Here is a 25,304-nt window from a genome sequence, read left to right as displayed (position 1 = left end):
GCACATTGCAGCTGTTAAAAATTATGTGCACATAGAGGTAACCTGCCCATTATCCTCAAAAAACAGCTAATTAAACTGGTTCAAATATTATAAGTTAAGTATTGCACCGACCCTATTATATAGCAGCTATATGGTGATTATAACCGGTATTATATTGCACTGGCCCTCTGCTGTAAAGGTAAGGGGTACTTCACACACAGCAAGATCGCTGCTGAGATCACTGCTGAGTCACGCTTTTTGTGACGCAGCAGTGACCTCATTAGCGATCTCGCTGTGTGTGACACTGAGCAGCGATCTGGCCCCTGCTGTGAGATCGCTGCTCGTTACACACAGCCCTGGTTCGTTTTTTTATTGTTGCTCTTTCGCTGATAAGCACACATCGCTGTGTGTGACAGCGAGAGAGCAACAATCCTGAATGTGCAGGGAACAGGAGCCGGCGTCTGACAGCCTGCGGTAAGCTGTAACCAGGGTAAACATCGGGTAACCAAGGTGGTTACCTGATATTTACCTTCGTTACTAGCCTCCGCAGCTCTCACGCTGCCAGTGCCGGCTCCTGCTCCCTGCACACGCTAAGCTAAGCGGTGTGCACTGGTAACTAAGGTAAACATCGGGTAACCATACCCGATGTTTACCTTAGTTACCAGTGTCCGCAGCTTCCAGACGCCGGCTCCGTGCAAGCGCAGCGTCGCTTGCACGTCGCTGCTGGCTGGGGGCTGGTCACTGGTCGCTGGTGAGATCTGCCTGTTTGACAGCTCACCAGCGACCATGTAGCGATGCAGCAGTGATCCTGACCAGGTCAGATCGCTGGTGGGATCGCTGCTGCGTCGCTAAAGTGTGACAGTACCCTAATGCTTATGCAAAATGCAAATAGCGGTGACTAGGCACAATGATACGATTACCACTGATTGTGGAGCACAATGGCAGACAATCGTAACTATAGCAATGACCCTGCTGTTACAATGATTATATTATATCTGTGCAAACAGTGGAAATAGCCTAGGCTTAACATATAAAGTGCATTTAAACTACAAGAAAAGTGCAGAGTGCAGGCAATTAGCAACAATTCATTCAAGTAAAGACATTGTCAGTCAAAACACCTGCTGATTACTGTGGAGTCAAAAAGGGCCACCTCAATATTTACCCATGGTATTAAGTAGTAGAGATGAGCCACCCCCCTGGAGTTCGAGTTCGGTTCGGTTCGTCGAACGGCGCACCGTTTGACGAGCTGTTCGATGAACCTCTCGAACCCCATAGGAAACAATGGGAGGCAATCACAAACACCTAAAAACACCTGGAAAACACCCTCAAAGTTGTCCAAAAGGGGCCAAACAACTCACAAGACTACACAAACACATGGGAAAGTGACAAAGACAAATACTCATGCGAAATCTAAACAGCTGGACGAGGAAAAAGAAGAGGAGACACAGATATAGGCATGGCATGCCCTTCTAAAATCATGTAAAACACAGCAAGGGGACTCCAAGCGGAGTCTCCCTTTTTTCCAAAAATTGGGCCCCACAGACACCACTTCAGTGGCAGCACTTGTGCCCTAGTTGCAAAAAGGTTGTTTTGATTTGCATCAAGCACATTCCAAAATACGCCAGCCTTAGCTGTCTCCCGGATGACAACGGGGAAGGTCTAGCAAAGTCTTTGCTGATCCCAGATCTGTTCATCTTGGCTCATTTTTAAAAACACAGCAAGGGTTACTCCAAGCGGAGTCTCCCTTTTTTCCAAAAATTGGGCCACACAGACACCCCTTTAGTGGCAGCACTTGTGCCCCAGTTACAAACTGTATGTGTTGATTAGCATCAAGCACATTCAAAAATACGCCAGCCTTAACTGTCCCCAGGATGAAACCGGGATAGGTAGCAAAGTCTTTGCTGAACCATGACTTGTTCTTTGCTCGTTTTTAAAAACACAGAAAGGGTTACTCCAAGCGGAGTCTCCCTTTTTTCCAAAAATTGGGCCCCACAGACTCCCCTTCAGTGGCAGCACTTGTGCCCTAGTTGCAAACTTGACAGGTACATTTGCATCAAGCACATTCCAAATCCACAAGCATTTACTCTCCCCAGGATGACACAGGGGTAGTAAAGTCCTTGCGGATCCATGACTTGTTCATTTTGATGAACGTTAGTCTGTCCACATTGTCACTGGACAGACGCGTGCGCTTATCTGTCAGCACACACCCAGCAGCACTGAAGACACGTTCTGACACAACGCTGGCAGCTGGACACGACAAGATCTCCAAGGCGTAAGTGGCGAGCTCAGGCCATTTTTCAAGATTTGAAGCCCAAAATGAGCAAGACTCCAGTTGCAAAGTCATGGCATCGATGTTCATTTGGAGATACTACTGTATTATCCTCTGCAGCTGTTGACTATGTGTCAGACTTGTTGTCTCTGTTGGCCTTGCAAAGGATGGTCTAAAAAAATTATGAAACGATTCAATAAAATTGCTGTTACCAGCACCAGATACGGTGCTGCTGGTACGGTTAGACTGTTGATGACGAGACCGTCCCATGTTTGTCAAGTTACAACTGGGAGATTCACTCCGTGCACCACTGGGGTTTGGTGGAAAAGCCGAGCTAAGATCGAGTAACAGCTTCTGCTGATACTCCTGCATACGTGCGTCCCTTTCCATGGCTGGAATTATTTCACAAAATTTGAACTTGTACCGGGGATCTAATAGTGTGGCAACCCAGTAGTCATCATCACTTTTAATTTTGACAATCCGAGGGTCTTGTTGTAGGTAGTGCAGCAAGAAGGCGCTCATGTGTCTTGCGCATCCATGCGGACCAAGTCCTTGCTGTGTTTGTGGCATAGAGGTGCTAACCGTTTTTTCTTCCTCTCACATCTCCCCCCAACCTCTTTCAACTGAAATGTGACCAAGGTCTCCCTCATCTGCTCAGTCTTCCATGTCCATGGACAGTTCGTCCTCCATTTCTTCATGTTCTCCTGCACCTTCCTCAACATTTTGCCTGCTACCATGCGCTCTTGTTAATCCCTCTCCCCCACCGTCCCATGCCTGCCGCCTTGGTGATGATGAACGTCTGGACCTTGGTGATGTTGTTATCCCTTGCGCATATGAATCCTCATGTACTTCCTCCCCTTCCTGTTGAACCACCCCCTGACTCCGAATAATGAAAATGACTGGAATTGTCATGCTGATAATGGCATTGTCAACGCTAAACATATTCGTTGCCATGTCGAAACTGTGCAGAAGGGTGCATAGGTCCTTGATCTGAGACCACTCCATCAGGGTGATCTGCCCCACCTCTGCATCTCGTTGGCCCAGGCTATACGTCATGACGTATTGCACCAGTGTTCGGCGGTGCTGCCACAGTCGCTGTAACATGTGGAGAGTCGAATTCCAGCATGTCGGCACATTGCAATTCAGGCGATGAACCGGCAGGCCAAAAGACTTCTGGAGCGATGCAAGTCGCTCAGCTGCGGCGGTTGAATGGCGGAAGTGAGCAGACAGTTTTCGTGCCCTGTACAGAAGGCCATCTAGGCCGGGATAGTGTGTTAAAAATTGCTGGACAACAAGGTTCAACACGTGAGCCATACAAGGCACGTGTGTCACCTTGCCCAGGCGAAGGCCAAACCAAGGTTTGCAGCATTGTCGCACACGGCCTTACCTGGCTGCAGGTTGAGTGGAGACAACCATTTATGAAACTCAGACAGCAGAGCTGACCACAACTCAGCCGCTGTGTGACTCTTATTTCCAAGACATTTTAAGCTAAAGACCGCCTGATGCCATTGCGCTCTGCTGCCAGCATAGTAAGGAGGTTGTTACGTCATCGCCGGAGTCTACTCCAGCGACTTCTGCTCCGATCGCCAGGCGACGCCGTGTTCCTGCCGTGGATGGTGCTGGTGATGGGAGAGTAGTCGATGCCAGCAACACCGGTGGGCGCAGGCTCCGATCATCCACTGGGCTGGGTTATCTTGGGATCTGCAGTACCGCTGGCTGACTGTAGGTGGCGGGTGTCTCCCAGTTGAAGTACCATCATTCAGCTACAGCTAATGGGAAGACACCACACCCTTCTTATTCCCCCTCCTGTCTGCTGGCCTCTGCCAGAGATAGTTCTGATTCTGGCTCATGTGCTGTTTGTTTTGTGATTCCTCTGTGCTGACTTGCTTGTTGTTGACTACCCTTCTGCCTGCTGTTTTGTACCTCGCTGCCCGACCCGGATCTGACCACTGCTACGTTTTCTGTTTACGCCTTTGCCTGCCGATTCTGTCCCTGTTCTGCTGTTCCTGGTTTGACCCTGCCTGACGACTACTCTCATCGGACTGCAGCCTTCCACGGGTAGAGATCTACAGGGCATTGTGTAATTCCAAATCCCTGTATAGGGGTTAAAGGGTTTCAGTGTTCTGGGGTCCTGCTTGGTGAGGGGCTTCCCTTTAGTCTGTCCATTACATCCTACCTGAGTCTGTTTATCCAGGCAGGTGTTACATTATCTCTGGCCTACTAAACAAAAAAAAAATGGATTCTCTCCATGCTGTGCTGAATCAGGTGCACACCCTTTCTGGCCTGGTACATGGACTTACAGAGCAAGTGCAGGATCTCAGGTCTGCTCAGGTTCAAGCCCCTACAGCACCGACCTCCGCATGTCCAGAGTTCCGTCGACTGCAAGGGAACAGATCACGTTGTGGAGCCAATCGTGGAGGGCCTGGATCTCTGAGGCAATCGTTTCCAAGGCAGCAACCGCACCTGAGCGGGCCCCAGGATACCTGCTCAGGTGCCCAGGTACTTCCTGCAGATCCTATGAGGTTAATGATACCTGTCTCATTGTTTCACCAGGTTAAATCTGTGTGGCTGCAGGCCTTTGTTGATTGTGGATCTGCTGCTAATTTTATAGACACTATTGTAGCAAAAGAGCTGGGTTTGACTTTGCTAAGGTTAAATGCGCCTATTAGAATCTCTGCTACTGACAGTACACCTCTCACGCAGGGTGTGGTTACTTTTGTAGCTCCAGAGATCTCCATACTTGTTGGGGCTCTGCATGTAGAATCCGTGTCATTTCTTGTTCTTGAGAATCTGATGTCAGCGGTGGTTTTGGGCATGCCATGGCTACGTAAGCATAACCAGGTCATAGACTGGCATAAGGGCGAGATTGTGCGATGGAGCCCTGAGTGTCAGGAGACGTGTATGTCGTTATCTGTTAAACTGACCAGAGCTGAACCTATCTTCATACCTCATGCATTCAGGGATTTTGCTGATGTCTTTTCTGTATCTGAATCTGAAAAATTACCTCCGCACAGAGATTATGACTGCCCCATAGATTTGGTCCCCAATTCCCGACTCCCCAAGGGTAAAATATATAATCTTTCTGGTCCGGAGCGTCAGGCCATGAAAGATTATATAGCAGACAGTCTGCAGAGAGGGTTCATCAGACCATCCAGGTCACCAGTTGGCGCTGGATTCTTTTTCGTTGATAAGAAAGATGGTGGCCTCAGAGCTTGTATTGACTACCGTGAACTGAATGCTATTACTGTAAAGAATCAGTACCCTCTGCCACTCATCCCCGATCTGTTTAACCAGCTCATAGGAGCACGGTGGTTCACGAAGCTGGATCTCAGGGGAGCATATAACCTAATCCGCATCAGAGAAGGGGATGAGTGGAAAACGGCATTTAATACTCCAGAGGGACACTATGAGTATCTGGTAATGCCTTTTGGATTGAGTAATGCGCCGGCGGTGTTTCAGAACTTTGTATATAACATTTTCAGAGATATTTGTGGTCAATATGTTGTGGTCTATCTGGATGACATCCTGATTTATTCTCCTGATGCTACGTCACATGTCCAACATGTCCGCACTGTACTCCAGAGACTCAGGGAGAACTCCCTATTTGCTAAATATGAGAAATGTGTTTTTTTTAGGCAGAGGTTAATTTCCTGGGTTATATATTGTACGCAGAAGGCTTCCGCATGGATCCCTCTAAGCTTCAACCAATTAAGGAGTGGGTACAACCCAAGTCTGTGAAAGCCTTGCAGCGTTTCCTTGGGTTTGCAAAATATTACCGCAAATTTATTAGAGATTTTTCCAAAATTGCCAAACTCCTCACTGATTTGACTAAAAAGGGGGCTAATGTGGTTAACTGGAAGCCAGAGGCGATCCATGCCTTCTCAAAATTAAAAGAATGTTTCTCCTCAGACCCGATTCTGGTTCAGCATGACCTTACGCGTCCGTTTATTGTGGAAGTCGATGCATCCGAGGTTTGAGTGGGAGCGGTGCTATCACAAGGTGCTCCGTCTCTCACTCAGCTTCGTTCTTGTGCCTTCGTTATCCGCAAGTTTTCTCCCACAGAGAGAAATTATGACATTGGAAATCGTGAGCTGTTGGCAATTAAATGGGCCTTCGAGGAATGGCGCCACTTCCTCGAAGGCGCCAAACATAAGGTCAGTCATCACAGACCATAAGAACCTCACTTATCTGGAATCTAGTAAGAGACTCAATCCTAGGCAAGCTAGGTGGGCATTGTTCTTCTCCAGATTTGATTTTGTAGTAACATTCTGGCCCGGTACCAGGAACACCAAAGCTGATGCACTTTCCCGTAGCTTCTGTCCCTCTCAGTCTGAAAACTCTGAACCAGAGCATATTTTAGCTAAAGGCATTATTATGTGATCTGTTTCCTTAGATTTGATAGAAGAGGTCCATAATACCCAAGACCAAGCTCCTGAAACCACTACTGTCCATAAACTGTTTGTCGCCCCCTCACTTCGCCTATGGGTACTTCAGGAATCCCACAAGTCTGTGCTGGCAGGTCACCCTGGTATCGGCAATACCCTCCGATTAGTAACCAGGCATTTTTGGTGGCCAACCGTAGCGAAAGATTGTAAGGAATATGTACTGGCTTGTGAAACTTGTGCTCGAGCCAAGGCACCTCGTACCCGCCCTGCCAGATTTCTCCAGTCCCCACCTACCCCAGTAAGCCCTTGGACACATCTCTCCATGGACTTCATCACTGACCTTCCACCCTCAGAAGGGAAGACCTGTATCTGGGTAGTAGTGGATAGATTCAGCAAACACTGTCATTTTGTTCCTCTGTCCGGATTACCCAATTCTGAAACTCTTAGTAAGTTGTTTATAAGGCATATTGTGCGGTTACACGGGGTTCCATAAAATATTGTTTCTTACCGAGGAACACAGTTTGTCTCGAAATTCTGGAGGGCATTTTGTAAGAAGATCAATATAGAGCTATCTTTTTCTTCTGCCTACCACCCAGAGACCAATGGTCAGACCGAACGTTCCAATCAAACCCTTGAACAATATCTCCGGTGTTATATGTCTGACCGTCAGTCTGACTGGGTGGAATATATCCCGCTAGCTGAGTTCGCAATCAATAATCAGTATCAGGAATCCATCAAGACTACCCCCTTTTTCTGCAATTTAGGGTGTCATCCCCATTTTGGTTCTTTTTCTTCCGCTGTGGTGGATACTCCTGAGGCTGAATAAACTGTGGACAAATTGAAGGCTATCTGGTCTGAGGTGAAAGAGAACCTGAAGAAGGCAAAGGTTGGTCAAGCCTCCTCTGCTAATAAGAGACGTTCCAAGGGCCCTAGCCTTGGAGTTGGGGACAAGGTATGGTTATCCACATGGAATATTAAACTCAAGGTCCCTTCTGCTAAGCTGGGTCCGAGATTTATTGGACCTTTACGAGATAATCGAGGTCATTAATCCTACAGCTTTCCGTCTGCAACTCTCCCCGTCCTTTAAGATATCGAATGTGTTCCATAAGTCCCTCCTCAAGTTATATCGTGTCCCCATTCACCCAGTCAGTGACCCCCCCCCTCCTCCTGTTTTGGTTGAAGGTAACTTGGAGTATGAGGTACAGAGAATACTTGATTCCCGTATTGTCAGAGGGGCGGTACAGTATTTGGTGCATTGGAAGGGTCACGGCCCTGAGGAGAGGTCATGGGTCCCTGCAAGCGATATTCATGCTAAGGATCTGGTCCGGCGGTTTCACCTCCAATTTCCTGGGAAGCCAGGTTTTGAGGGTCCAGAGGCCCTTCGTGGAGGGGGGGTACTGTTACGTCACCGCCGGAGTCTGCTCCAGGGACTTTTGCTCTGATTGCCAGGCGATGCCGTGTTCCTGCCGTGGATGGTGCTGGTGAAGAAAGAGGAGTCGATGCCAGCAGCACCGGTGGGCGCAGGCTCCGATCATCCACTGGGCTGGGTTATCTTGGGATCTGTAGTACCGCTGGCTGACTGTAGGTGGCGGGTGTCTCCCAGCTGAAGTACCATCATTCAGCTACAGCTAATGGGAAGACACCACACCCTTCTTATTCCCCCTCCTGTCTGCTGGCCTCTGCCAGAGATAGTTCTGATTCTGGCTCATGTGCTGTTTGTTTTGTGATTCCTGTGTGCTGACTTGCTTGTTGTTGACTACCCTTCTGCCTGCTGTTTTGTACCTCGCTGCCCGACCCGGATCTGACCACTGCTACGTTTTCTGTTTACGCCTTTGCCTGCCAATTCTGTCCCTGTTCTGCTGTTCCTGGTTTGACCCTGCCTGACGACTACTCTCATCGGACTGCAGCCTTCCACGGGTAGAGATCTCCAGGGCCTTGTGTAATTCCAAATCCCTGTATAGGGGTTAAAGGGTTTCAGGGTTCTGGGGTCCTGCTTGGTGAAGGGCTTCCCTTTAGTCTGTCCATTACATCCTACCTGAGTCTGTTTATCCAGGCAGGTGTTACAGAGGTGTGCGGGATTCCTTGTGCGCAATTACAACGCGGGTGACCTGACCAGGCAGGCTTGGGGCGAAGGTGGAGGACCCAGACGAGGTTGAGGCAGAAGCAGTGGAGGAACTTCGACATACAGAGGATTGACGCACAAGTCGTGGGGATGGCAAGACTTGTTCAGCAGACCCTTCTCCATCTATCACCATAGTAACCCAGTGCCCAGTCAGCGACATGTAACGCCCCTGTCAATGCTTACTGGTCCAAGTATCGGTGGTGAAATGCACCATGTCACACGGAGAGTTTCTCAAGGAAGCAGTGATGTTGTGTGCGACATGCTGGTGTAGCGCAGGCACACCTTTCTTGGAGATGTAGTGGCGACTGGGCATCTGGTACTGGGGCATTGCGACGGACATAAGGTCTCGAAAAACCTCTGTGTCCACCAGGTGGAATGGCAGCATTTCCGTAGCTAAGAGCTTACAGAGGGATAAAGTCAACCTCTTAGCTTTGTCATGGCTCGGAGGAAATGGCCTTTTATTTGTCCACATCTGAGGAACAGAGATCTGGCTGCTGTGTGTAGACGGTGGTGAGTAGGGTGTCCCTGGAAAAATGCAGGTTTGTGAGGAAAGTGCAGGCATAGACATGATGTTGCCTTCATCCAATGTTGGTGATATCGATGTCTGAGAGAGCTGTACACACGCACTTGTTTCCCCTTCCAAACCAACTTACGACCTACCAAGCAAACTGCCTTTTGCGGTTACAGTGGTGGAAGGTATGCGTGGAAAACCAGGTGTGACAGCTGTCCCCACAGTAATAGAAGATGAAGAGCGCGCGGATGCACTGGAAGGGGCAGGCGGTGGTTGGCCCTCTACGCTAGGCCACATTGCAGCGCAGTGAGCTTCCCACTGGGAATTATGCTTGGTATTCATGTGACGATTCATGGAAGAAGTTGTCAAACTGGTCAGTTTTTTTGCCTCTACTTATAGATTCCCGACAAATTTTACAGATCACATGATTTGGGAGATCCTTTGCAAGTTCAAAAAAGGACCAGGCTAGGCAAGGCTTAGAGGACATGTGACCTGCAGAGCCACCCCGACTTGTGCTCAGAGGCAGAGTGGTGGCTAAGGATGCAGTTGTAGACGTGCTACCAGTACTCCGACTCTGTCCAGGAAGGCGCAAGGTAACTTCGTCGTCAGTTGCATCCTCCTCCACCGCCTCTGTTGACCTCCTCAAGTGCCTGACTGTGGGTTGACAGTAAGTGGGATCTAGGACTTCATCATCAAGCGTTGTGTTTGCACTTCCCTCGCCCTCAGACCTAGCCTCTTCCTGCCCTGACCGAATATGTAAGTTGTCATCCCAATCTGGTATCTGCGTCTCATCATCATCAGTATTTTCCTCATTGTCTCCCCCAACAGGTGTTACAGTTTGGGAATGAGGGTCTACATTATGCTCAGAAACCTGGTCATCAGGGCCTGAATCTGAGTCACAAAGGTTCTGGGCATCACTGCAGACCATTTCCTGGTCTGTACTCACTGTAGCTTAGGAGCAGACCTCTGATTCACAGGCTATAGTGTGACTGAACAGCTCTGCAGACTCTGGTACACCATACTGTGCAGGGCAGGTGGAGACGTAATAGCTGGGAGAAAGCAATTGTGATTGGGATGACAACTCAGAGGACTGGGTTTTTTTATGTGGTAGTTGAGGTGGAGGAGAGGGTACTTGTTGGAGCACTTGAGAACCATTCAAGCATGTTCTTTTTTTGTGCATCATCTACCTTTCTTACAGTTGTTCGGGTCCGTAAAATAGGGAGCACATCGGATTGTCCACGGAAAGTAGTAGACATCTTACTTTTGCTGGAAGATGGCTTATCTTCAGCAGATGGTAATGTAGCTTTGCCACCTTCCCCACGGACACAAACTTTTTTTTCCTTTTCCAACACGCCTGTTCCCCTTTCCACCAGCATCTGTCCTTTTGCCAATCATTTTGTTAGCGACAAGATTAGTCACTTAAAATGTGGGAGCAAAAATTGAGAGGTGGTGTAGATTGCAGAGGTGGTCTAACTTTATTGACAGCTGAAGAACCAACTCTCAATATATAGAAATTACAGGCTTCACCACATACACTGAAGGTGCTAATGGGATAAAGAATCATATAGTAAAAAGAATCCCAGCACTCAAAATGAAGACAAGGGGGGAAAAATTATGCAAAAGTGAATTTATTGATTACACTGCAAATGGAACCTAACCAGAGCAACAGCACCAACATTTCGGCATAGAGCCTTTCTCAAGGTTGTTGCCTGAAAGGTGTGAAGACAATAACAATAATGAGTGCATTATATACAAGTGATACACAGAATATGTACAGAATAATACAAATATACATGAATATATACTGTGGAACGTACATCACTGGTCAGAGTAAGGAACCACGGGTCTCGAAGGACAACCGAGGGTTTGCAAATAATGGCAAGGTTCCACACGTTTTTGCAGGGTATGCTCTTAATCACATGGAGAGAGAGATAATTAGTCCAGGTATGATAACAAACTTGCGTACCATAGGAGAAAATAATGGTCAGGTGATACAGGTAAAGGCAGGCAGCCGAAGCTGATATGCAAATCCAACAGCCGGAGCTGGTATCAAAGCCAAGGTGAGTGGAAGAAAAGAGAGAGAGAAAGAGAGAGAGAGAAAAAAAAAGAGAGAGAAAGAGAGGGAGAGAAAGAGAAAAAAAGAAAGAGAAAGGGGGAGAGAAAGAGAGAGTGAAAGAGAGACAGAGAGAGAGAGAGAAGAGAAAAAGAAGGGAGGAAGGAGAGAAAAGAAAGAGGGGAAGAAGGAGACGGAGAAAGAGAGATAAGAGAAAGAGGAGGAGAGAAAGAGAGGGAGAAACAGGGAGAAAGAAAAGGAAAGAGAAAGAGGGAGAGAGAAGGAAAGAGAGAGAGAGAGAAAGAGAGGGAGAAACAGGGAGAAAGGAAAGAAAGGAAGGAAAGAGAAAGAGGGAGAGAGAGGGAAAAAGAGAGAGAGAGAAAGAGAGAGAAAGAAAAAGAGAGAGAACGAGAAAGAGAGAGAGAGAGAAAAAGAGAGAGAAAGAAAGAGAGAAAGAGAGAGAGAGAAAGAAAGAGAAAGGGAAAGAGAGAGAGAAAGAGAGAGAGAGAGAAAGAGAGAAAGAGAGAGAGAAAAAGGAAAAAAATAGGGAAAAAGAGGGAGAGAAAGGGAGGGAGAGAAAAAAAGAGAGAGAGAAAGAGAGGGAGGGAAAGAGGAAGAAAAAAGAGAAAGGAAGAGGAAAAGGGGAAAAAGGAAGGGGAGAGAGAGAGGAGAGAAACAAAAGGAAGAACCAACTCTGACTATCCCTGACAATGCAACTATGGCCCTAAAACTAGCAGCACTGTTTGCTATAAAAATAGCGTAGCAAAATGTGGAGGAGGGTAGAAAGCAGAGGTGCTGGAAAATGCTTGGCACCAGTGGGACACAAAACTAGTATAGCAGCCACTTTTTGGATGCCACTTATGTCCAGCACTGTTTGCTATAAAAATAGCGTAGCAAAATGTGCATCAGGGTTTAATGCAGAGGTGCTGGAAAATGCTTGGCACCAGTGGGACACAAAATTAGTATAGCAGCCACTTTTTGGATGACACTTTTGTCCAGCACTGTTTGCTATAAAAATAGCATAGCAAAATGTGCATCAGGGTTTAATGCAGAGGTGCTGGAAAATGCTTGGCACCAGTGGGACTCAAAATTAGTATAGCAGCCACTGTTTGGTTGCCACTTATGTCCAGCACTGTTTGCTATAAAAATAGCGTGGCAAAAGTGGGCAGGTGGGTACAGTGGCCGGGTTCTCTGGGTCAGTGGACATGAAAGAGAGCCTCACTTTCTATCCCTCCTAATGTTGAAATGCAGCAAGGAATTCCCTGAGCTTAGGTACACAGACGCTGTTATCTGAAGCTGTATACAGCGTTTCCACGGACCTGACTGTCACCTATGGCTCTGAGCCCGAGAAAATGAGCCCTGAAAAGGGCTGAAATAAACTTCTGTCCCTAATCTGTAGAGCGCTGTGTGTATAGCGTACACAGCCGGAGCGGCGCTAGGAGCTGCGCCAGGAGCTGCGTGAGCGGTGACTGTCACCTACACGCAGAAAGCAGATAATGGCGCTGTGAGGGAAAATGCCTGTATTTATAATGCAAGGACATGTGACATGGACAGCCTATGACACATGCCCTTGCTTGTCTGGCAAAAAAGACCACTTAGCTGTGTGTGTGTCTGGGTTTGGCTGACATGCTGGCCCGCCCCACTGCACGCGCGCTTAGGGAAAAAAAAAATGGCGATCGCCATTATCCCAGCAGCACTGATCTAAACGCGCCGCCCCCGCACACTATACGCTGAAATTAGATAATAGTGTGAATCACAGAGTAACTCACACTATTACAGTGAAAAGCCAGCTAGCAACTAGCTAGGCTTTTTGCTGATCGAACCGTTCTCAAACTTAACTCGAGCTATCAAGCTTTTAGCATAAAGCTCGCATTCGCGTTCGATCTCGAGCACCCCCAAAATCACCCAAACATGAAATTGGCGAACCTCGAACATCGCTCAACTCTATTAAGTAGAAGTAATTACGTTGTTCAGTCAAAATCCCCTATGCGCATCTCAAATCGGACATGTACTTGGTAACCGCGGACGTCGAGTCCTTATATACCTGCATTGATCATGCACAAGGTGTGGAAGCGGTCTGCTTTTACCTCGGGACAGCAATTGGGATGGCCAAATTTGTGAGTTAGTTGTAGAACTGCTGGAGTTCATCCTCACACAACTTTTTCGTCTTCAAAGAGCAGCACTATTTACAGAAACGGGGTACTGCAATGGAGGCGGCCTGTGCACCTTCGTTTACAAATCTATTCCTAGGGTACTGGGAAAGGGGTTTGTGGGGGGACGAGGGTGCACAGGCTGCGGACCATATCCCGTTGTGGATTAGATACATAGATGACATACTTTTCATCTGGCAGGGAAGTGAGGATGACCTTCAGCAGTTTATGAGGCGACTAAACATCAATGATTATAATATCAAACTCACATATGCATGCAGTCGGGAGGCGGTGGACTTCCTGGACATTAAGATTGAAGTGGATACTAACCATGAATTGCAGACTGACGTGTTCAGGAAGTCCACTGCAGTCAATCCCCTTCTGCATGCTAAATCGAGCCATCCTATCTGTACCATCAAAGCTATCCCAATGGGGCAGTTCCTGAGGGTAAAGCGGATTTGCTCCACCAGAGATAAATTTGAGAGTCAAGCGGATGATTTGAGGGGGAGATTCCAAGCACGTGGATACAGCAATAGATGTATCAAAAAGGGATATAATGGAGCTAGAAAATCTAGGCGTGAATCCCTCCTCCAGCCATCCAACAGGCCAGATAATGCAGATTGTGGAGTTAGATTTATTACAACATATAACCCACAATCTGATATCATTAGAAATATATTGAAAAAACACTGGCCTGTCCTACAAACAGAACCTACCTTTTAGAAATACCTCTTTGACTACCCCATGATGACTTTCAAGAGGAGTAAAAACCTCAAGGATTTACTGGTCAGGAGTTATTATACTCCGAAACCCAGTACACCATTTGGAAATTATGCACCTGTACGTGGGTGCTTCCCTTGTGGCGGATGTTTATCATGTGCCAATATATGCAGGGCTAAAACCTTTAAGTCATCTGGTGGAGCCAGGGAGTACGATATTCGCCAACATATCACCTGTTCCACTACACAGGTGGTATATCATGCGACATGTGGGTGCGATTTAATTTATATAGGCTTGACGTCTCGACAGCTGAGAATCAGAGTTAGGGAACACGTATGCGACATCCTTGCGGCAAAGTCAGTTATGAATCTGGACGAGCTCAAAACACTGCCCCGCCATTTCAAACTTAAGCACCAAAATGACCCTCGGACGTTGAGGGTTAGGGGCAGTGGCGTAACTAGAGTGCGATGGGCCCCGGTGCGAAAGTTGGACCTGGGCCCCCCTTCGGACGTTGGTCAGATGAACGGGTACCTGTAGCGTTCTAAATCCTATAAAGACATATTAATTGCCCCTTCCCCCGCTTCATTATGCAGTAATGTTCCCAATCCTGGTACATATGTCCCCCATACTGGTATATATGTCCCCATCCTGGTATACATGTTCCCCATCCTGGTATACATGGTATATAACGTCCCCATCCTGGTATATATTTATCCAATCCTGGGCCGATCCTAGTAAAAATGTTGCACATCCTGGGCCCATCCTAATATATGTCTCCCATCCTGATATACAGTATATGTTCCTCATCCTGGTATATATGGTCTGGGACTGTCTCTAATAATTTTAAAAAAATTCTACTCATCTTGCCTCTGCTCCCACATCACTAAGTGTCCTCTGTAGCGAGCGCGGAGTGGCTTGCAGCTGACATTGGAGTGCGTGTCATAGCGCATGACAGTACTACCATGCGCTGCCCCCAGTCATTGTATGGATGTCAGCTCCCAGCCACTGTTTGCCCGGCAGCGTGTATCACAGTGCAGGGACCCAGAGGGTCTATGTGCTGTGATGCATTTTAGCTGGATGTGCGCCCTCAGATGCATATCCAGCTGAAGTAGGAGCTGGGGTTGGCGTGTCCCCTGTACCTTTGGGCCTGGTAACAATCTCTGCGTGTGTGATCGTTACGCCCCTGCCTGCTCTCATCACTCCATCCACCAACTATTGGCTGCTGAAGTCAGCTCATGTATTGTAAAGATAAAACACGTTCCCAGGACATATTGCATCAAATCTACTTGAGGCTATGTGCCCACATTGCGTTTTTATGTGCAGAAAATCTGCACATAAAACACATGTTTGGAATGAAAAAAAGCAACTGAAAAACAAGCTTTTTTTATTGCGTTTGCGTGTTTTTTCACCTACTTCTTTTTGAGCGTTTTTTAGTCATGGCGATCATGGGGGTTCAAGAGCTGTATCCCCTGCGGTCACCTGATCTCAAAGCCAGGACCTGGCTCTCGCTGCCAGGAGCAGTACCCGTGCCGCTCTCGGCAGTTTAACCCTCTAGATGCTGCAATCGATGCGATTGCTGCATTCAGAAGGCAGGGAGAGGCATCGCTTACCCCTCTCTGGCGATCGGGTCCCTGTTGTGCAATCACAGGGACCCGATTGCTGCCATGGCAACCCTGGGTCATCACCATGATGACCCCGGTTTACTGAGGTATGCATCGCCTCACAGACCAGGGCACCTACGTCAGCAGAGTTCCCTGCAACAAGGTCCCGCGGTAAAGACCACATGGCCTAGGTGCAGGAAACCCTGGTGACATCACAAGGTGAACTGAGTTCATGGCGGCGGATCTGCAGGACACCCTGGTGATCCGCAGGCATGAACTCGATTCACCGTGTGATATCACCAGACTTCCCAGAAGCAATGTCCTGCAGTAAAGACTGAGATGAGGAAATGGCTGCAGGGAGCCCCAGTGTCGTCAAAAAGAAGATAACACACAAATATTCAACGTGGGCATTACACATGCGTTTTTTTCCTGCATTTTTCACTGACTCCATTGAAGTTAATTGGTGAAAAACCAGGAAAAAATACAGAAACAACTGACACACTGCTTCTATTTTCAGCAACAAAGACTGCAAAAAACAGCGTGGGCATGTGGCGCCCCTGACCTGGTCAGGCACCACTGAGTACTGCACCCATGCTGGGGACAGTACAACACAGGTAATCCAGAAGGCTGACCGAGGTGTGACTACACAGGCGCATAGTGATCAGGTCTCACACATGTACCTTTGAGAGGACCCCTGGGGATCCCAGGAGGGGGCGAAGCCTGAGCGAAGCCTCCATCTCCACTCAAGGGGTGTGGTAGAGAGCCTGGTTGCTAGGTGGCGTAGGCAGGCACAAAAGGGAAAAGAGGAAGGAGGAGGAGAAGAGCAGTCTGAAGCAGAGTGTGGAGGAGTGAGGAGCATGGAAGTGGAGCTCAGACAGGAGCAGCAGTGCAGGTCCCACGAGTGAGCCGGTTTAGTGTGCAGCTCAGGGAAAGCAGACGTGAGGAGCAGACCCTGGAGCTGTGGCAAGAAAAAACCAAGGAGAAAAATTGTATGAAAAATACCCTGAATATAAATAAATAAATTGCAAGTGCTTAATAACAGGGTACTTAGTGTATACATTTTTGCAAAAAGGTAAAAAGCTGTCTCACCTCGTCACGGTGTACCCATCTGAGACAGTCCCTAACCTACTGAAGTTAAAAACATTATCAATACCTGACTTGTGTCATGTCAGAACTCCAATATGGATGGTGGCAAGTGGTTAGCTGTGTCCCAGATAAAATACACAGCAAAGTGAGACGCAATCAGCTGTTCAGTCTCAGTACTAGGAGGGCTGCACCCCCAACTTGCAACCAAGCAAGAAAACATACAAAAAACACAAAAACCTGAGCTGAAACAATGTTCAGTAAACATGCAACATTAAGCATGTGAATTGCAGCCTTAAGACTAGAAAAAACCAAGGAGAAAAATTGTATGAAAAATACCCTGAATATAAATAAATAAATTGCAAGTGCTTAATAACAGGGTACTTAGTGTATACATTTTTGCAAAAAGGTAAAAAGCTGTCTCACCTCGTCACGGTGTACCCATCTGAGACAGTCCCTAACCTACTGAAGTTAAAAACATTATCAATACCTGACTTGTGTCATGTCAGAACTCCAATATGGATGGTGGCAAGTGGTTAGCTGTGTCCCAGATAAAATACACAGCAAAGTGAGACGCAATCAGCTGTTCAGTCTCAGTACTAGGAGGGCTGCACCCCCAACTTGCAACCAAGCAAGAAAACATACAAAAAACACAAAAACCTGAGCTGAAACAATGTTCAGTAAACATGCAACATTAAGCAGACTGTCAGGGAGAACCAGGCCCAAACGGGTAGCAGGTCCCAGTGCAGGGATAGATTCACCTTTCCTTTGCCAAACCTGCATGAGGGGGCACTTTACACCCCCAAGACAACACTACAGAGTCCGCAGCCACGTAGCCACAGTTAGGGCCCATAGTTCACAGGAGGCAAGCAGCCGGAGTGTCCTGGTCCAGGCTACAAGCAAACGGGCCAAAAAGAAGGGGAGAGAGGCGCCAGCAACTTCCCTGGGTGACCCCCATAGGGACTAAAAGTCGGGGTTACCCCAAAACGTAAAGGGCTAAGGAAGGCGAGTCGGTAGCCACCCTCATCAGTCAGCCTGAAGGACACCTGGTTCCAGCCTGGTTCATCCCAGCTACGCCCGGGTTACTCACCCTGCCACCTTCCGTGAGTAAAACCCCTGAAAGACATCCTGCTTGTGTCGAGTTATTCTGCGCCTTGTGGTTCTGCACACCCACACGGGACCCTGGGGCATGCCTCACTCTCAGGAGGCTACTACAACTAACTGCACCTACCATCAGCCCCAGGCACCCCTAACTTGCAGTGGCGGTCCCCACTGACCGCAATTCTGAGAGTGGCGTCACGACAATCCTAGATAGAAGATTTCCTACCTGTGACAGGATCCAGCTGCGTGGAGTCCCTGAAGGTAATGCACCGACACAACACTTGCGGGGCTTCACAGGCACAGCAAGTGAGGATTCACAGACTTTGCTGGGATGATTTTTCTTTGCTTATGATTAAAAAAGCAAGGAAAAACGCATGAAAAAAGCCACGTGTGCACAAGGTCATCTGTGTATGTAGCAGAGCAGTGCACAGTAATTTAGCTGTATTTAGGAACAGGACCTGGCTGTGCTGCTTTCATCAAACTGCTGCACCCTTCCCCCACTGCCCACAGTGTGACTGATTCTGTGGGCTGGCCCCCATCACCTTATCAGCCTCATCCCCTCCCCACCCCCCCCTTAAATCCCAAAGTGTCCAAAGCAGCACCTGAACGGTTTACATTAAGATAACATAGAACGTAAAGGTCAGATGCACTTTCCTGCCACAGCTCACCCCTCTCCACATGGTCGCACATAACAATATAAACGATCGGACGCTGTCGGTGACTGCACAGAGCAAGGGGGAGGGAGGCAGAGTATATACAGCCTGCGCTGCTGGGACAGAGAGACACGGTAAGTGCTGCCGGTCACTGCTCTGCTGCCCTTACCTGATCTATCTCCTGCAGAGGCCGGCAGCACAGTGTACAGTAATCCCATGCAGAAACAGGAGGGGGCGGAGCTCACGCTGCCCGGCCGCTGCTACTGAAAATGCACGAACAGCGCAGCTCCTCTCACTGACAGGAGCCGGCTGCTGATCTGCTGCGCGGGCCCCTAACCCTGAGGGCCCGGTCGCAATCGCGACCCCTGCGACCGCGGTAGTTACGCCCCTGGTTAGGGGCATTGAGCACGTCCAGACGGGAATCCGTGGTGGTAACATTAAGAAACTTCTGTTACAGAGGGAGTGTAGGTGGATCACAATGGTGGGAACAATGACCCCTTACAGGTTAAATGAAACCAACTCATTTTGCATGCTTTTTATAGCAAATTTACTGATGGCCCAATACTCCACTCCATTTCATCAGATATCCTGTTTCTCTCTTTCTGTGCTCTAGCGTACTTGAGCCTTATATATTATATACACATATATGTATCTATATGTGTGCACATGCACATATATATAATTGCTGATTAAATTACTTGCCTTCTTTCTTGGTTTTTAATAAGTTTTTTTTTCTTTAATTTTTTTGTTTTTAGTGGAGCACTTCTTTATCACTTTTCACGGTGTATTATTCCCCATGAGAATGAACATCTCACCCGCTCGACAGTCAGGCCAATCTCAATATCCAAGACATCTATTTCCTCATGGATATGCATTGCTGTTTAATAAAATGTGATTTATGATGTACTTTGACTTTACATGTATGTAATCATTGGTATATTGTTTATGGATACTGTTAGATGTATGGGAATTTGTCTATGAATAATTGGATGATTATTTATATAATGTATTGTCCACATAATTTGCTTTAAACTTGAATATGAATGTGACCCATCATGAATTTTGTATATCTTAACCCTTTATATAACACACGTACAGTTAGGTCCAGAAATATTTGGACAGTGACACAATTTTCACGAGTTGGGCTCTGCATGCCACCACATTGGATTTGAAATGAAACCTCTACAACAGAATTCAAGTGCAGATTGTAACGTTTAATTTGAAAGTTTGAACAAAAATATCTGATAGAAATTGTAGGAATTGTACACATTTCTTTACAAACACTCCACATTTTAGGAGGTCAAAAGTAATTGGACAAATAAACCAAACCCAAACAAAATAATTTTATTTTCAATATTTTGTTGCGAATCCTTTGGAGGCAATCACTGCCTTAAGTCTGGAACCCATGGACATCACCAAACGCTGGGTTTCCTCCTTCTTAATGCTTTGCCAGGCCTTTACAGCCGCAGCCTTCAGGTCTTGCTTGTTTGTGGGTCTTTCCGTCTTAAGTCTGGATTTGAGCAAGTGAAATGCATGCTCAATTGGGTTAAGATCTGGTGATTGACTTGGCCATTGCAGAATGTTCCACTTTTTTGCACTCATGAACTCCTGGGTAGCTTTGGCTGTATGCTTGGGGTCATTGTCCATCTGTACTATGAAGCGCCGTCCGATCAACTTTGCGGCATTTGGCTGAATCTGGGCTGAAAGTATATCCCTGTACACTTCAGAATTCATCCGGCTACTCTTGTCTGCTGTTATGTCATCAATAAACACAAGTGACCCAGTGCCATTGAAAGCTATGCATGCCCATGCCATCACGTTGCCTCCACCATGTTTTACAGAGGATGTGGTGTGCCTTGGATCATGTGCCGTTCCCTTTCTTCTCCAAACTTTTTTCTTCCCATCATTCTGGTACAGGTTGATCTTTGTCTCATCTGTCCATAGAATACTTTTCCAGAACTGAGCTGGCTTCATGAGGTGTTTTTCAGCAAATTTAACTCTGGCCTGTCTATTTTTGGAATTGATGAATGGTTTGCATCTAGATGTGAACCCTTTGTATTTACTTTCATGGAGTCTTCTCTTTACTGTTGACTTAGAGACAGATACACCTACTTCACTGAGAGTGTTCTGGACTTCAGTTGATGTTGTGAACGGGTTCTTCTTCACCAAAGAAAGTATGCGGCGATCATCCACCACTGTTGTCATCCCTGGACGCCCAGGCCTTTTCGAGTTCCCAAGCTCACCAGTCAATTCCTTTTTTCTCAGAATGTACCCGACTGTTGATTTTGCTACTCCAAGCATGTCTGCTATCTCTCTGATGGATTTTTTCAGCCTCAGGATGTTCTGCTTCACCTCAATTGAGAGTTCCTTAGACCGCATGTTGTCTGGTCACAGCAACAGCTTCCAAATGCAAAACCACACACCTGTAATCAACCCCAGACCTTTTAACTACTTCATTGATTACAGGTTAATGAGGGAGACGCCTTCAGAGTTAATTGCAGCCCTTAGAGTCCCTTGTCCAATTACTTTTGGTCCCTTGAAAAAGAGGAGGCTATGCATTACAGAGCTATGATTCCTAAACCCTTTCTCCGATTTGGATGTGAAAACTCTCATATTGCAGCTGGGAGTGTGCACTTTCAGTCCATATTATATATATAATTGTATTTCTGAACATGTTTTTGTAAACAGCTAAAATAACAAAACTTGTGTCACTGTCCAAATATTTCTGGACCTAACTGTATGTATTTATGGGCATATTGAATTAATTTAAGATCTGCACTGCAATGCTATGATGAACCACGGGTACCTGCATATCCCTGATGACCATGCAGTGCGTGCTGTTCTCTGCTGCTGCTCTGGGCTGCGCTGCTGTCAAGGTAAGCCGCACGTGCGCACTGGCTGAAGCTATGTAATGTTCGGCCACTGTGCATGTGCCTGCTTCGGTGATGAGCGGTGGGTCCGGAGCGGCACCGGACGGCAGTACGCATGCGCCAATGAGTCACAGTCACTGGAGGATTAGGGTGAGTGTTTCCGTATATAAGGGGGAAAGAGACATTATAATATTCCCCTGATGAAGCAGGAACAGCGAAATGTGCATAGGGGATTTTGACTGAACAACGTAATTACTTCTACTTAATACCATGGGTAAATATGGAGGTGGCCCTTTGACTCCACAGCAATCAGCAGGTGTTTTGACTGACAATGTCTTTACTTGAATGAAATGTTGCTAATTGCCTACACTCTGCACTTTTCTTGATGTACTTTAAATGCACTTTATATGTTAAGCTGAGGCTTTTTCCACTGTTTGCACAGATATGATATAATCATTGTAACAGCAGGGACATTGCTATAGTTACGATTGTCTGCCATTGTGCTCCACAATCAGTGGTAATCGTATTAGTGTGCCAAGTCACCACTATTTGCATTTTCGCATTTTTCTCCTGACGAAGCGAAAGCGAAACGCGTCGAGTGCTGGGCAGTGTGGTCTGACCTCTGGGACTTCCCGATCATTGCTGTACTCATCACCTGTTGAAGTTATAGGTGGCTGTCTGTGATCATTAATCACGGCTTTGTGCTTACAATCTTGCCTGAAGAGTTATATATGTATATATTGGTTATTTAGGACAGGTGATGATATTGTTCTTTTTGTGTCCTTAATTATGCCGGGTCAGCCACCCTATATATTCTCTTTACATTTTGCACTTTGCCCTTTATATCATTGATGAGGTGACTGTGATCAGTAGAAATGATATATGTATGATTATATGTATACCCAGAGGTTTAAAATGTGCAATATCTTTCTCCTTTTGAATACTTTTAATTATTGTACCACACTGCACCAGTTTTGTCTTATGGATGTTTTTATGGGGTAGGGGATTTTAAATCTGTGGGTACCAGCACTTTATTTTCTAATTGAATGGTTTTGTAATTATGATACAATAAAGATATACAATATATACAGAATCCCTGTTGATAATTTATGCAGTTTATGTGCAAACTCAAACGTTTTGGTTCATAAGCATTACCATTACAGCAGAGGGCCAGTGCAATATAATACCGGTTATAATCACCATATAGCTGCTATATAATAGGGTCGGTGCAATACTTAACTTATAATATTTGAACCAGTTTAATTAGCTGTTTTTTGAGGATAATGGGCAGGTTACCTCTATGTGCACATAATTTTTAACAGCTGCAATGCGCAGGTTCAATCAGGCTTTTTTGATGAGAAGTGCTGCAGTGCAAAGCAATGAATTTATCTATCCATATTAACTAGTGCAACAGTTCTGATACCTTGCTATTGAGCTTCTGAAATAGTCTTAAATGTATTTTGTGCTTAAGCATAGTTATTGGCATGTTCACAATAGCAGTATTTTAGTAACAATGGGCCAGTGCAATATAGCATTTGTTTATTGATACCTATGACTTAACTTTTCAATCTAGCACAATATACCTTAAGCATTGTTAGATCATTCACAACCCGCTATTTTGTATTTAATTTTCTTAAACCGTATTGAGCCACATAAAGAATCTAAGCCTACAACTGTGTTATAGAGAATTGCTATAGAACCTAGCATATACCATGTTGTGATGAAAGTCTAGACACTCCCACAAGGGTATATACTGTATATTTATATACGTTGTTCAGTCTAAAGTGTTTTTTGTTTGTTTGTTCACTGTCGCAGACCACCTATTGTCTTTTTAAGAAACCTTATTAATAAAAATCTATTTTAATGCGCAAATACTCCTTGTCTTTCCTTATCATATATGCCATATGGAGTTAGCATACTATTGAGTAGTTAACATGAAACTCTGGAATTTTTTGTGGATAATATACAAGAGAAATCTGAAACTTTGGAAGATTTTTTTTCCATTTGATGAGATTATGCAACCACCACCTAAGCATCAGAGTGTCCAAGTACCGCAATATTTCTTCAGAAAAATACTTTCCAAGGATGCAAATCATATGAATTCTGGACTGTAGGACACTGATGTGTATGTATTTCATGAGCAAGGTTTAAGGAATTGTGATTAAGTGGAAAAAAATAGTAGACAACCGGCTGCACCCTTTTTCATAGTTGAAAATAACATGTATACAATGTGTACTCATCCAAAGATGTAGGAATAAGTACAACAGTTGGTTGTGACAAAAAGAAATCTTGAAATTAGCACATGACGTTCCTATTGCAGGTCATTTGGGTTATAATGAAAACTTTAGCAAGATCTCTGTATCGGTTCTATTGGCCTGGAATGAATGATGAAGTAACAAGACATTGTCATAGTTCGCAGTATGCCAGTACACTGCTTCTGTCCCTCCTAAAGCAGAACTTATACCATTGCCAGTAATTGATGAACCATTAAATACTGGTATGGATATTATTGGTCCACTAGAAAAGAGCTCTAAAGGTAATCATTTTATGCTTACCATTGTAGACTATGGCACAAAGTACCCTGAAGCCATTCCCATGCGAAGTTACTGATAAAAGGGTTGCAGAGGAAATTGTGAATGTGTTTAGCAGAGATGGATTGCCTAAGCATATCCTGACTGATCAAGGTACTAACTTTACCTCTTCTTTTATGTCAGAAGTGTATCAACCTCTGGGTATTCAGCCTCTCAAAACTGCTCCCTTTTATCTGAAGGAGTGTCTGCACTACGAATGGTTTAAGTACACTATGACTGTGCTCCCCTGCATGCTGTGTTTTGTAGACTAGCCAGCAAAGTCAGTGCTCCCCTCTAAACTGTCCAGTTGGTCTAATCTTGCCCAAAAAGTGCAGGAAGCAGAGAAAGAGAGGGAGATAAGCTCAGGGCAGGAACAGGAGAAATGGGGTCACCAGAGAGAGTGAAAGAGAGCAGATGCTGCCTGAGAAGTGTCCATGAACAACGGTTTGGGAAGAGTCATGGTACCGATTGCAAGAGACACTGCGAGCCGGACCGTGAGAGAACCCCGATAGCTGCCGAGCGAGTACCGGACGGAGAAGCTCCTGAGGTCGGTGATTCCAAATGTGACAAGAGATGTGATCCAGAGGATCCAAGAGACCCTTCAAATGTGAAGGAGGAGTCCTGCAATGAGACGTGTGCACTGATGAGCATCACAGCACTGCGCTACCGGGAGTGAACTTCTCCCCCCTTAATAGTAATAATAATAATATTTTTATTCATTTATATAGCTCTATTAATTCCACAGCGCTTTACATACATTGGCAACACTGTCCCCATTGGGGCTCACAATCTAGAGTCCCTATCTGAATGTCTTTCAAGTACTGTGAGTCTTTTACCGGTGTGCATGTGGCGCCCCTGACCTGGTCAGGCACCACTGAGTACTGCACCCATGCTGGGGACAGTGCAACACAGGTAATCCAGAAGGCTGACCGAGGTGTGACTACACAGGCGCATAGTGATCAGGTCTCACACATGTACCTTTGAGATGACCCCTGGGGATCCCAGGAGGGGGCGAAGCCGGTGCGAAGCCTCCATCTCCACTCAAGGGGTGTGGTAGAGAGCCTGGTTGCTAGGTGACGTAGGCAAGAACAGGAGAGGAGGGAACAGTGAGTCAGTTTAGTGTGCAGCTCAGGGAAAGCAGACGTGAGGAGCAGACCCTGGGGCTGTTGCAGTCTAACAGCGTCCGCGCAGTGACTACCGACGGGGGAGAACGGTCACCTGGTAGTGCTGCCCGAAA

Source organism: Anomaloglossus baeobatrachus, chromosome 6 (assembly GCF_048569485.1).
Source record: "Anomaloglossus baeobatrachus isolate aAnoBae1 chromosome 6, aAnoBae1.hap1, whole genome shotgun sequence".
In the NCBI taxonomy this organism is placed as follows: Eukaryota; Metazoa; Chordata; class Amphibia; order Anura; family Aromobatidae; genus Anomaloglossus; species Anomaloglossus baeobatrachus.
This window is presented reverse-complemented; position numbering follows the sequence as displayed.